Genomic DNA, 14041 nt, shown 5'->3' on the forward strand with positions numbered 1-14041 from the left:
TTCCATGACCCATTTCTTAACTAATTAAATTAAGTAAAGGTGGGAGCAATTATGTCAGGTAGTGATTTGTAAGTGTTTAGACTCTGGAGGAAATATGATGTGTATGGAGTTTTCCATTTCAATATACATATATGTAAGAGTAGAGCCTCTGTGCCTAAATTATGTGGAGGTGATAAGAGGTCCTGAGGGTTAACAAGGTCCTGGTTAGGCTGATTGTCACTTTGAGAACCTAACCAGTCTAGGAGCCTGCAGTTTCAGAGAGAACTAATGTAACAGGGGCACAGAGAGCCCTGGCTGAGGGGTGCTAGCTGGGCTTAGACCAAGAGAAATAACAGCACCCTGGGCATCCTGACACATCAATGCTGGGAAGTCTCCCTTTTCTCCAACCCATCTTTTTCTTCAGGAAAAGAATTAGAGTTAGTTTTCAGTCTCTCCTTCTCTTGCTTCTAGAATTTGGCAACAGCTCTGAATATCTTATTATTACCATTTTAACGATGTAGGTATGCTCTAGTTCGAAAAGGTCCAAAATAATAAAACCTGACCTTATCAAAGAATATAAGAATTGGAGGGTGATAATTTGCTTTACAGAGTGTTCCCTGCTCCACAAAATGAATTCAACTTTGGTATCCCTAAAATAGCCAGTTCCCTTGGTGCATGTTAAATATAATTCAATTTACAAAAATTTGATTTGCATATAACCTTTTCAGTAGCACATCCATTGTGCAAAGCAGTGTACACTTGTAATTGGCCACAAATTGCCAAGAGACCTGCCTCGCACATATTGTTCCTCGATGTGCAGTTTTCTCTTCCTCTCCATGAGATAAAGGAGTGGAGTGGCTAAAGGTCCAGTTGTTTATCTGGCCCCAGTCACTATGCTGTGAAAGGACATTTGCCAGTTACTTGGGGCAGCATGTGGTATGTGTGGATTAATGTTGGGGACGTAGAAACAGGAAACAAGGAAAGGTTAGGAGAACTGTGTGTGGATTGTCCAGCTCAGTTTGTGGTAACCGTGCAGCTGTGCTGAAGCACCCTTTATCTTGGTGGCTTGTGAGGCATCAGGAGAACGTGAAATGAAGCAAGGGACAATTTGCAATCATGGTTTGGATGTCATTTTTTTCCCCCAGGAGGCAGTGGAACTGCAGGAGCATCTTCCAAAGGAAACAGAACAAAGTGTGGTGACCCGAGCCATGTGGTTGAGGAGAGTCACAGAGGACCCAGCCAGCTACAGCAGCCTGACCCCAGGGTCCCCTGCGTGGTGTGTTCCTGCCACAGGAGCGTAGCCAAGGTACTTAGCAAGGCAAGCGTGGCATTTTCTCATGTGTTATGTAAAAAGCAGAAGTGGCATCCTTTTACAGCAAATTGAGTTAAAGTAGATTATTGCTGGTGATGCCAAGTCACATCTAAGATCCTTTTCAACCTGAATATTAAAAACCCTGCCTGGCATATCACACTCTCTTTTCAGCAATGATACCTTCCTCACACATTCCCACTGCCCCCCCTTCGCCCCCCCCCCCCCCCCCGCCCACTCCGATGCCAGGACCCTTCTCTTCTGATTAGGAAGTTCCATCTGGGATTTCATCCAGGGCGGCTAGCAGCTCTCCTTCCCTAGGCTAGCTGCAGGGTGTGTCAGACGCGTGGCAAGCCCGGATCCCTCCCTGCTGGAGACTCGGGCTCCCCCCCAGCTTTGGGGAGGATGCCCTGAAGGGGGCTAAACTAGACCTATCTAGACCTAGTTTTTCTCTTCTTCTTTGTTTGTTTCTTGCTGGAGGGAGCCACTCCTTACTCCCCCCCCCCTCCCCGCTCAGCCAAACAGTCTCTTGCACTGCAAGTTCAAATCCCAGAAGGCAAGGCTCGGCTCCTCGGTCTGGGTCCGAGGCAGGTGCTCTAAATTGACTGCTGTAAACTCCTGGATGCAGAGCAGTGAATGACTTGACAATGGAAGTGTCTCCTAAGCCAAATAATAATCCGGTGATATTTCTTAGAAGCCCAAAATTGGGGAAGCTGACTATCTCAGCCCACCTCCAACAGAAAATTTATTACTTAACCAAAATTGATTTTTGCTACAGTGGGAGGCAGGGCGGCACCTCAGGAGTGCACGTGGTGCCCCATCGACTCCAGCTCGCTCCAGGAGCACAGCCGGGCGTGGACACTGCCCCAAAAAGGCTCACAGCCTGCATGCCGTGCCCTGGGGCCCCGGGAAGAGTGGGGCTGGTGTGTACCCATCTAGATGGCCTGGGTTTGGGGAAAGAGGGCAGCCGGGGCTGCAGGCCAGCCTGGGCGCACATAGTTGGCCACTTACAACCTATGCAGGCCTGGAAGTCTGCACAGTCTCCTGGCACGAGCCTCGCACAGCAGCCTGAGACTCGGAGGCTAAAGTGAAGATGGAATAAAAGGGCGAGGAGGGAGCGTCGGGCCTGCCGTCCATCAGGTGCGCTGCTCCCTTCCTGCCGGTGCCGCTGGGCCGTCACAGATCGCTCCTGCTTCGTCTGCTTTGATCCGGAGGCCGGGCTCTGTGGCCTCCGAGGGGCCTGTGTTGTGTGGTGGCCGGATGAGCTAAGCCCTAGGTGAGCTTAGCCTTTTAGAAAAGTTTCCCTGTATATTTTCTATTTATATTAAATCCAAGTTGCTTCCCTGGTGAGGGAAGAAGATGAAGGAGAAGCTTGGAGGACGGTAGGGAGGGCGGGCTTGAGGTGGGGGGTGGAGGGAGCGGCACAAGGAGGGGGGCACGTGCTCCTTCCATTCTCAGGGAGAGAAATATTGGTTGAAAAAAATGGGAGAATAGGTATGAGAATTTGAAATCTCTATTTTTGTATTTTATTTCTTCCTATGCTACTTTTCCTCCCCCCCCCCCCCTTACATTGTACCCAACAGGGCCTATGAGCACTAAGAGAAGGGCTGTCCCAGCATTGTGTTGAGGGGACAGCAGTAACCAGGTGATCAGCCCTCTCCAATGTTTTGGAAACTGAGGTTAGAGTCTGGCTCCTCGGTGGGCTCTTTGTCCCGTTAGGGAATTAGAATCTTCTGGGTTAAGTCCTGCACATTTTGCTTGAATGAAGAAGCCTACTCCTTTGTACCTGCCCAGGCATGTTGGCTGTGACAGACAGGTGGCTCTCAGAGGCTCCTCCAGCCTGCTTTGCCCTGGGGAGAGGTGGGATGGGAGCCATGAGGAGCCAGATGGAGTCGCCTCCTTTGCCTGAGAAAGGAATAGATTCAGATGCTGCCTTCCCTTTTCTCTCTAGGTTCCTTGGAGAACCTTCAACCTAAGGTCATAGGTATTCAGATTCAATGATCACAGGCAACAAGGAGGGACATTTTTCAGGGCCCAGGCCTCACCCAAGCTCAGTGACACCGACTTTCATCTATTTCCCTGGGGATGATCCAGGCTGTCAGTAATGATGGAACATAAGACTCAGGGAACTTCAGAGGGTCCCCAAAGTAGCTTCTCAACTTGTTCATCTCTTAGCTGCCCAGAATTGATTTTACTATTCTAGGCTCAATACATTTTCAGAGCTTAAATACGCCTCTGTTTCTCTGTCCAGAGAAAGAGCAGAAGTGGTGTGAGCTGTGGTCTGAGGAGCAGGGAGCCGGACGCCATCAAAGCAGTGTTGACTCAGGGGAGGTACAAAACCTCCCTGGGCCTGTTTCCTAAAAAAGAAAAAGAGATGCCTGGCCTACCTACTTTCCCCCTGGTTTAGAAGTTCAAGTCAGATGTGGTGTGAAAGCATTAAGCATTTCATAAACCGTAATACAATGCCCAGATGACGACTCCTTGAGGGGGCATGGGTACTGCTACGAGCCCGGCCTGGGCCTCATCCTGCCATCTATGATAGAGACATCAAACTAGTAGTCCTTGGAGTCTCAGGCATATTGTGTTTACTCTACACAGTGTTTAAAATTATTTGAAATTCATTGCCAAAATTAAAACAAAACAAACAAAAAAATTTTACATTAAAAAATGGATTTCTAGCTTCACTTCAAAAATTAGAAGACATGGCTGCAGTGGCCACAGTTGCTCCTTGGACTATAGCATCTGTCTCCTGTACACAGGCATGTGCTCACTAGTTCAACCCAGTCTCCACCACTCCCTAGTGTCTCATACCCTCACCATTCTATCACCTCGCCTGCCTAGTGCTCGTGGGCATCTGAATTTGCAGTCCTGGTCCACTAAGAATTTACCTGAGCAAGTTGCCTCTTATTTCCCCGTTTACTTGCACTTCCCCCTACCCACTGCCACCATGTTCCCTTCCATGGGCAGGGCACTTGTCTTTTCTGAAGCAAGTGAGGAGGGAAATCCAGGGCTAGGAGGAACATCACATCTGCATAAGGCACCAGCAAAAGCTTGTCTTCAACAGCTGTTCCAAGAGGACCAGATTAAATTTTCACCAAGTAGCATCTACTCAAACATTAAGAGCAGTGTTCTGGTTAGCTATGACTATGTAATCAACTTCCCCAAAGCTTAGTGGCTTAAAATAATGTATTTATTTATCTGACAGTTTGTAAGTTAAGGCTCAGTTGGGCAGTACTCACTTAGACCATCCCATCCTGTTGCAGTCAGAGGGCAGCTGGGGTTGGAGTTGTCTGAAGGCTCAACTGGGTTGAAAGTCCAAGACTGCTGATTCACAAGGTTGACAATTAATGCTGGCTGAGGACTCTCCTGGAGCACCTGTGTGCCTTCTCCATGTAGCTTGGGCTTCTCAGGAAGTGGCAGCTGGGTTCTAAAGGGGGGTGTCTCAAGAGTGACTATTCAAAGACACCCAGGACGAAGATGTAATTCTTCTTATAAACTAGCTTCAGAAGTCACACAGAGTCACTTCTGCCATACTTCATTGGTCAAAAGCTAGTCACAGAACCTACCAGACTCAAGGAAACAGGAGTCCATAAAGCATGAGCAATGGGAGGCATGGCTCACTGAGGGACCCATCTTTGGAAACTAACCACTACAGGTGGCATGGGTGAGGCTAGTCTGGTCCTTTCTTCATATCTGCTTTCACATGTGAGGGGGTTTTTTTCTTATTTTTTTTTTTTTAAAGAACAACTCATCTCCTCTCCCTTCAACTTTCCCCAAGGTAAGATACTAATGAGATCATATTTGAACTGCCTGACAAAGTAATGCCTCCTTATACGGTATGCTATTATTACCAGCCTGCCTGATCACTCCCACCTGGAGTCCACAGAATACAGGATGAGGGATGACACTGCATATATCTTATCAACAAACAAAACTTCATTAAATCCATTGACATAACACAGACATTCAGATTTAGTACAGATCAAATCCTATTACCAAGAAATTGTATCAAATTGCCTACAAAAATCTGTAGAACCAGATGTTTTCCAAACCCTGCTTCCTTTAGGCAAATACCCAATGTAAGCAATGTGAAGGACTACCAAAGAATTAGCACATCCCCTGAGATTTGTTAGGGTGGGGTTTGACCCATTTTCTTTTAGTCACAGGTTCGGGCATCTTAAAATCAGAAAGGACAAACTTGCAGGATTCATGAGTGTGAGCTGGCTGAGAAATGGGCCTCATTTAAATTGTAGAAAATGCATCTTTATGCTGCTATCAGGCTCCCCTTCCAGGGTCCTGAGGGATTCCCACTTGATTCTCCGGTTAGTATCTGGGGAGCTTACAGTGTGAGAGCATGTCTGGCAGCTAGGCACCCCACGCCAAATCCAGAGCCCCCCCTAGGAGAAAGAGTGAACTCAAAATAGAGGTGAGGGCTTCAGACCATGGGAATTTGGGGGGCAGCAGTGGAGATGTTGGGTGCTGTGCAGCATTTAGACATTTGTAAATGTCCTTGCTTTTATGTTTTCCGAATACACACATTTCTTCATATTTTTTCTACTTATTTTGGCTTATAGGCCCTAAAGGGATGCTTCAGGGTTAGGCAGGTATTCAGCCCAGGAACGCTCCTGCTGCTGCAGATGGCAGCCCCTCCCCCCATGCACAGGGTCCCTACCTTCCACCCACTGAGCCCTCTTCTGACACCGTCCTGCTCTGGTTTCAGACAACATCTTTCCTTCCCCATTAAAGCTCACAACATCCCAGGCATTTGGTTTCGCCGCACCAAGTCCTCTACCTTCCTTCCTTCCCTTTGGACAACATACACCGGGTAAAGGAAGCGGCGTGCCCACTGCCAGTCAGGAACCTACTGGAGGGAGAGCTGCCTCCTGTCATTGCTTCCAGAAACACGATACACCTAAAATTGGAGGCCCCGTACTCTCAGCCAGGGGCCCCTTCTTCCATGCACCTTCGCGTCTCCATGCCTTTTTCCCACTAGAGCGCTGTCCTTAGTTTACTGCCAAATTAACCTCACAGAAGCTACCAGCAGCCGCGTAACCGACTCATTTGTTTTATCTCCTAGTTAGACCCCAGGTGCACTGCATTATTGATGTTTGGTTTTCCTCCGATTTTTGTCTTTCGTGCAATGAATGTAGGCTGGGAATCTTCTGCTAAGTTCAGGGATACAGATGTGAACAACACCATACAAGATGGGGACAGTCCTTACCCAGACTGCGGATGGCCTTTTGTGTATATTTACCTTGCCCATCGCTAGAGATGAGTCAGCACTTTAAAGACAAAAATCAGGCCTTTGGTTTCCTTTTGTACCTCTCTCTCCTGCACATGGCTTTGCCCACAGTGGGCAGAGTATTAATGTCTGGGGAGGGTGGCTGCTGGGTTGACCTGCACACTCGGGACAGAGGCTAGCCCTACTTCCACGAGGACTTGACATGTTGGCTGTGGGCGGTGTATGCTACCTGAGAAAAGTGGTCCTGAACTCCCACCGTATGTCACACAGGGAGGCTTCAACCAGTTTTGGAGTTGTGGAATAAAACTTGTTTCTGGTATCTCAAGTGTCTGTTCTTAATGAACAAGCTTTATTTTTCTAAATTGGACAGATTCCGGCTGGCCCCTATGTAGCTGCCCTCTTTCTCAGTTGCATTGGGATACTCTTCCGTCGTGCGTGTCAGCAATCCTGAGTGGTGTTGGGTGGCTTGAGCCTCTCCTCTCTGGCCTGAGCCACGTTAGTGATTAATCTTTGGCAGCTATTAATTATCATAGAGGTTAACTTTCCCCACATTCTTTATTATATTAAATAGAAACCAGCACATTTCCTTGGGAGTCTATCAGGCTTGTGAACACCATGTTTATATGGGTTTGGAAAAGAAATGTTTGAGAATCATGCCTTTAGGAGGACCTCTGCCCAAAGTGCCCACACAATCATTGAGAACAATTGCAGTGATTTGCTGAAAATGCCCAAATCCCTTCTGGGAGGAGGTGGCAGCCTGGCAGGTCTTTGTGGCACTTGCCTGAGGAAGTCTTTGCTTCTCCCAAAATGTGACAGAGACTCTGTGCTAGCCTCAGGGTGTGAGGGGAAGCCTGCCTTTTTACATTGTTGTTTTATTGATTGCGATGTGTGCCAGCAATCGCCCCTTTTGCTTTATGTATTTTAATTACCTGCCTTTTCCCCCCTGTCTTTGAGTCTCTGTGTGATTGAATCACCAAAGGTGCAACTTCAAATAATTCTAATAAAGTAATAAGTCTGTTATGATGTTGGCAAGTTGACCCTCTTTATAAGACTAGCTCCAAACTGAAAATCACTCTTAAAAGATGCTGCTCGTGGAAGCAGAGCTCACAGCTCCTCTGGGCTTTGGGAGCAGGAGCAGGAATTGCCTCAGGATGCACACATTAAGCAAAGTAAGGCAGGCTGCGGGACCTGTGGGCTGTGTTGTGTGTTTGTGTGTGTGTGTGCATGTGCATGTGCGCATATGTGTGCTTACGTTGCTGCACATACCCGGGCATGCTTCTCTCAGAGACAGGAACAACAAGGCTGCCTGCCTTTATCCAGGGTAACAGGGGCACATTCCAGGATGGGAAGGATAATTAAAAACAAAGATTACCTGCTCTTCTGTTCTAAAGGAGCTGCTGTATGTTCAGAAAATGGTCTTTCCTCTCCTCTAACCTCCCTTCTCTATGTCTGCAGGGCTGCTGTGTCCTTACTGTAGCTTAGGGTGGGGGCCAGTGGAGAAAAGCAGGCTGTGCCCCTCCCTCGAAGCTCTAGGGGTTGCCGCTTGAACTGTCCTTCCCCCCACTCCCCCCCCCCACTCTCTGGGGCTGAATCTCACCTATGAGGCCCTTGCGAGACAGGTGGTTCAGAAAGGGCAGGGTGGAAGCCGCATGTCACTCAAAGGCAGGGTCAGGTGAGAGAAAACTAAGTTCACATCCCGCCTCAGACACAGAAGACACATTTCCGTTTCATTCCTGTTTCACTCAGTGGAAAAACACCTTTTAAAAGCCAATTCTGAAACCTGACCAATTCTGAACTGTTTCTATCACATCTTTGTTACATAGTTAAAATGAACAAATGTGTACATTTTATTTCTTTAAAATAATTTGTATACATTTTCTCTGTAACCCTATAAGGCATATAAGTTTATTTTCACTCCATAGTTGAGGAAATAGACTCGGAGGAGTTAAGTGACTTTCCCAAGGTCACACAGCAGTTAAGACAAAGGGCAGACCTCAAACCTCCCTCTTCTGACTTTGAGACCAGTTCTTCCCAAAACATTTTTTCTTCTTAATTCTTTTCTCATTCCAAGCCTACATCTCTCTTTTTACTTTGCCAGGATCCAAACATCATTCCAATGCTATAAAAGTACTTTTCTTCCTTTAGATGCCACTGCAGAGACAGATTTTCTCGGGTGGTTTTTGGGAAATCATCTCATTACCAAGTGGTTCCAATGCATATGTCCATACACAAGAGCCCTCAGTCTGAGTATTTTAGTTGTTCAGGCTGTGAGAGCAGTTGAAGGGACCACAATGTGACGATTCCTTTCTGTGTCACGAATACGTCAGGCCTCTGTCCCACTGACCAACTTCTCAGGCTCGGAGCTTACAGTGGGATTTTAGAGGACATTTTCCTGCCAAAATAGCTATTATTAGGTATTTACTATGTGCTGGAATCTCTGCTTGATGCTTTCCACGCATTTTTCATCTTCACAAGAACCCTATAAGATATGGCTGATGACGACGACAATGATGACAGTGGTGGTGATGGGGTGATGGTGGTGATGGTGAGAATCACATTCCCAGTTTACAGATTAGGAAATCAAGTCATTGTCTGTGCCGAGCTGAAATTTATTTTGACTCCGAAGCCCACATTTTTTTCTTTGTACTCTTTCTCCCTTTGTGTTTTGATAGTAATTGCTTGGTATAAGAGAGCATAAAGGATTCTCGACACCTTAATGGCTGAAAATATGGGAAGCATCAGTATCGATCGGCCCCTCTGGCGTCACCCTTAAAGCCACAGGATGAAGTCTGAAGCCTGAGGCTCATGAGTGGTGAGTTGGCCTAAAGGATAGGAGAATCAGGAGTCCCGGGTTCTAATTCCAATGCTCCAGTTAAGCACCTGTGTGATCCTGGGCCAGCTGCTTTGCCTCTCTGGGCCTCCATTGCCTCGCCTGGATAATTAAGAGCCTAGAGGAGGGGCTCTCTGAAGCCCCTTCCTGTGCTAAGACTCCTATCCCACACCTACTGGGACATGTTCTTTTCCAGAACAGTTCTGGCGCCCGGAATCCGATAAAGCAGTAAGACTCAATTCCCCATAACCGCAACATCCAGCACTCCCACCTCCCCAAAGCATATGGCGCGGGGCTGCCTGCCAGCGAGTGAACAGAAGGAGGCATGAGCGGGCAGCCACAGTCAGCAGGGGGTGTCCTCGTGTCCTTGCCACTGAGCACCTGCAGCGGGTGTGGGACGCAGGCCGTTTCCCCAACCACGTTAAGGGCGCGGTCTCTGCCTTGGAGTGAATGATTTGGGGCCCTCGCCTTTACCTTACTGCCCCGTGAGCAACACCGTCGTGACCCAGTCTTCTTTTTGGCATTTTCCATTTTTTGGTGTTTCTCTCTAGTTAGTATACTGATAAAAAAATAAAACAAATAAACAAACAAAAGCAAAATAAAACCAAGCCTTTAAAAAGAAAAAATAAAGCCCAGAGTCTCACGTTTGCCCTGTTAGTCAGGGAAGGGTCGAATGAAGATCTATTTTTTGTGTGCAAGAGCAGTGTCGAGTGAAGTGAGGAAGAAAGGCTTGTTTTTGCTCTGTTGATCACAAAAGCCCTGTGCCCCTCAAAGGTTGCCCACAGAAGAGCTTTGTTGCCAGGCTGTGGGAACCCCGGGGCCTGAGGGAAGCCCAGCACAGCCGTGACCAGCCCAGTTGGCAGGAATGCACCATTCTAGTCCTTTCTGTCCCAGGGAGGGAGCTGGGGAGCAGAAAGGTGGGGGCCATCAACAGGTTGGCCCAAGTTTCACACGCACTTACAGTAGGAGCATGTGCAGTAGAAATTCCCTTCCCAGGGCTTCACTGGGCATGAGATGACAAGGAGGGAAATAGAGGGATAGACAAAAAGTTGATCTGTGATGACAACCTGGAGAGGCATGGAAAGGTTTTTCTTAATGATGCAAGTTGCCAACAGTCCATCTGGCTACAGGGGCCGTCGTGTGTTGGACCCTGTGTCAGAGGCTAGCCTTGTGGGGAAGGCCAGCACACCTGGGGCAGTCACCGCGGACTCCTGGACTCTGTGCCACAGTTGTTATGCTGGAGGTGGGTGGTGAGCGGATCCAAATCTGTGTAACAACAAGCTGCTTTGTGATGGTGAGGGAGGGGTGCAAGTGCCCTGTTTCCATTCCTGCATGCACCTGCCCATAGGCCAGAAAAACAAGCAGTGTGAGATGCTAGGAGAGGCCTCAGAGCACTGTGGCTGTGTGTCCATGACCCCCTGGAACAGTGAAGTGAAAAAACAACAAAAAAGAATGAATCAGTTGGTTACTTTGTTTTGATGGGTTAAAAATTGGTCTGCTTCCCTTTTATTTCCTGAACTGATGTTTAATCTCGAAATTCATGGATCTGGTCTCCGTTCCCTTTTGGTTTGACTTGGATGTAAATGTTGGGGGGAGAATCCTAGGGCATGTGTGTACTCTGGACAGTTGTTTGTATTTGGACAGCTGAGGACTACTGAGAAAGATTGAGAAGAAACAGAGATGACAGGAAGTGGGGCAAGGTAAGGATTGTTGAGGGGTGGTGGCATAAGGGACCAGGACAGAATCGGGATCTGTAGCAAAGGGAACATTTGAGATGAATGACTGCTGGAAAACAACTTTTATGACAGTCCCAGATATCTTACAAAATATTTTCGAGCTCCGGTGACTTACCTAGAATACTTAATAAAGGCACACTTCTAATATTACTAGGCACCATTTGAAGTTGAAATAGGTTTATGGCGGTTTAATAGGATATTTGATTGGAGTGGGTGGAACAGAGGAAGGTGATCAGGATGATGACTTACCTGAGACCTGAGGGTGACCCCTGGGGAAGGTGCTTGACTCTGCAGGATTCGCCACCCTCTGAAGCCTCAGGTTCTTTACACATATTTCTGAGATATCAAACCACATTCTTTCCCTCGGCAGCTCCATTTGTTCAGTCTGCTGACACCAGACCGTGTAAGACTATTGTCATGATAGTACTTGAAGTCTCGGTGGGCAGAACCTCCTTTGAAATTTTCTCATACCTACTTTTCTCAGAATGTGTATAATGAGGAAAATTCATTTCCTTCCTGTAGAGAAAAGCTAATGATCATTTTCCATTATATTAAAAAATTACCCATTGTTATGACTTCAGTTTAATGTTCCTGCAGATATCACCATGTGTCACAGAGTTTAGCTATGCCAAGGCCAAGGCGCCCATGTGTTATTTCAGTTTCTCTTTAAAAAAGGGGGGGTTGTTTCGGATGAGGCATGACAAACACACACACACAGACACCACACAAAGAAAGAAAGAGAAAAGAAAAAGGCAAATCACACCATTTCAGGAGAATTAATAGGTAATTATATATATATTTTTAAAAGCCACTTTTAGCATGAAAACCCAAATTTGTAACAATGTTATCTCCAGAATATAATTATAAATGCCACGCTGAGTCTCTGAACCAGAAACGGGAACTTCCCTTTAAGATATAATAAATGCTTTAAGTATTGGGACAAAGCTTCTCTTTCAGGAGAGATGAAAAGTAGAATTACAGGCTACTACTCAATTGTAATTCCTAGAGTAATCTAGTTATTATTTTTATTTTTTAAATTTCTCTCTCTCCCCGGGGGTTCATTGTTTGTATCCACAAGGTCAATGACAGGTCAGGTAGTGGACAGACGCTCTGAGGACAGACACAGCGTGGCCTCAGAGGACTCCCAACCCCCATGAGTTAGGGAGTGTGTGTCCCCATAGTTTGGCAGATATAAGATCACTAGGACCAGAATTTTAGATTGTGAAGGAGACTGAGGCAAGAGCGATGAAAGAAAGGGGAGAAAGAAGGTGGGAATCTCAAAGTGGAGTAAGATGCATTTCAGCAGGTCAATCCGGTATTGCTTCATTCCCTTCCGTCTTCGTTTATATTAGTTTGCTGGGGCTGCCATAACAAAATACCACAGACTAGGTGGCTTAAAAAACAAATTTATTCTCTCATAGTTCTGGAGGCTGGAAGTCCAAGTTTAGGGTATCAGCAGGGTTGGTTGCCTCTGGGGTTTCGCTCCTTGGCTTGCAGATGGCCACCCTCTTGCTGCCTCTTCACATGGTCTTTCCTCTGTGCACACCTACCCCTGGTGTCCCTCCTTCTTACAAGCACACCAGTGACATAGGCTTAGTGCCTCACTCTAATGACCTCAGATTAACTGAATCGCCCCCTTGAAAGCCCCATCTCACTTGGATTAGGGTCCACCTATATGACCTCATTTCTTCTTTACAGGCCTTAGTTATTCCAAATACATTAGATTCTATATTTTCTTCTATTTTAGATAATATCTCATACAAAGTACACTAATAACAGGTATCCTTAGATATTTCAGTTGCTTTATGGTTGACCATCTATAACCTGGATTTCAGCTGCCCACACCCCCAACTGCCCCATCTTTGGGAAAATAAGATAAACTTGATTCAAAGCCAATTGAACCACCTATTAAAATCCAATAGGTGACTCCTAGACCTTCCAGGGGTGATGTGCTTATTGGCTCCTCCCCTCTGATGCTCACAGTCATGGGTGTGCCCCTATTTCACCCACCTCAACCAGACCCCAAACTCGGCTCCTTCAGGGGCCTTCACAAACCTCCATGCACACGCAGCATTTTGTGAGCTGCATCCCTTTATTTAAGAATTGGGAGCTGGGGCCAAGGCCATGGAGAGGGGCTCTCCTCACAGAGAGCACAACCTGTCCTCCTGCTGGTCTCTGTCTAGTCCCCACCCACCCACTTCCCCTCACTTTCTTTTCTCTCCTCTCCCTCTTATGATTATGACAAATTCCTCTCCTTATCTCATGCAGAGCAGATTAATAATAACTTTTCTAGCTTGAATATACTCCTGGGTCTCACCCTCTACCCCACGTGGCTTGCTAAAGTATTTCTTCATCCAAATATATTCAGGGCTGTCTTTAAGAGGAATTCTGGTGAGTAGAATTTTCTCTGCCTCATTATAAGTGCATAAGTCAGCTCCTATTTTCAGTCCAACTCCCAGGTTTACCCTACACATTCGTAACCATGCTGGGGGCATCTCCCTGGACACCTTCCTCTAACAGAGCAGTACCCCAGGAATGCTGCTTGCCCGATGTGGCCACAGCTGTTCAGAAAAGAGCAACAGCACGGTGCGAAGTGATGCCACCCACACTGGAAGTCTTTTTCACTTCATTGAAATGCGCCGCTCCCCAGTGCAAGAGCTCAGCAGTTTTCACCACCCAGCAGGCGAGCCGATGGCTGCAGGAGACTGTTTAAGCCTGCCTCTTCCAGACTTCCAAATTTTCTCAGCTCACAGTCAGTATTCCCGCAGCCAAGGAGTTCTCGCTTGCCACAGAGAACAAATTACCTAAATATTTGTGTCTCACCCAATTCAGCAGATCACAGAGAATAAATGGCACAGTCTCTTTGAACTTGGCTTCAGGAGTATGTCCATCAATCTCAGCGATCCTGGTGCCAGAGATGGCAGAATTCATGAACTTGGGACCAA

The sequence above is a fragment of the Miniopterus schreibersii genome (genome assembly GCF_964146895.1).
Source record: "Miniopterus schreibersii genome assembly, chromosome: 3".
NCBI classification, from domain to species: Eukaryota; Metazoa; Chordata; class Mammalia; order Chiroptera; family Miniopteridae; genus Miniopterus; species Miniopterus schreibersii.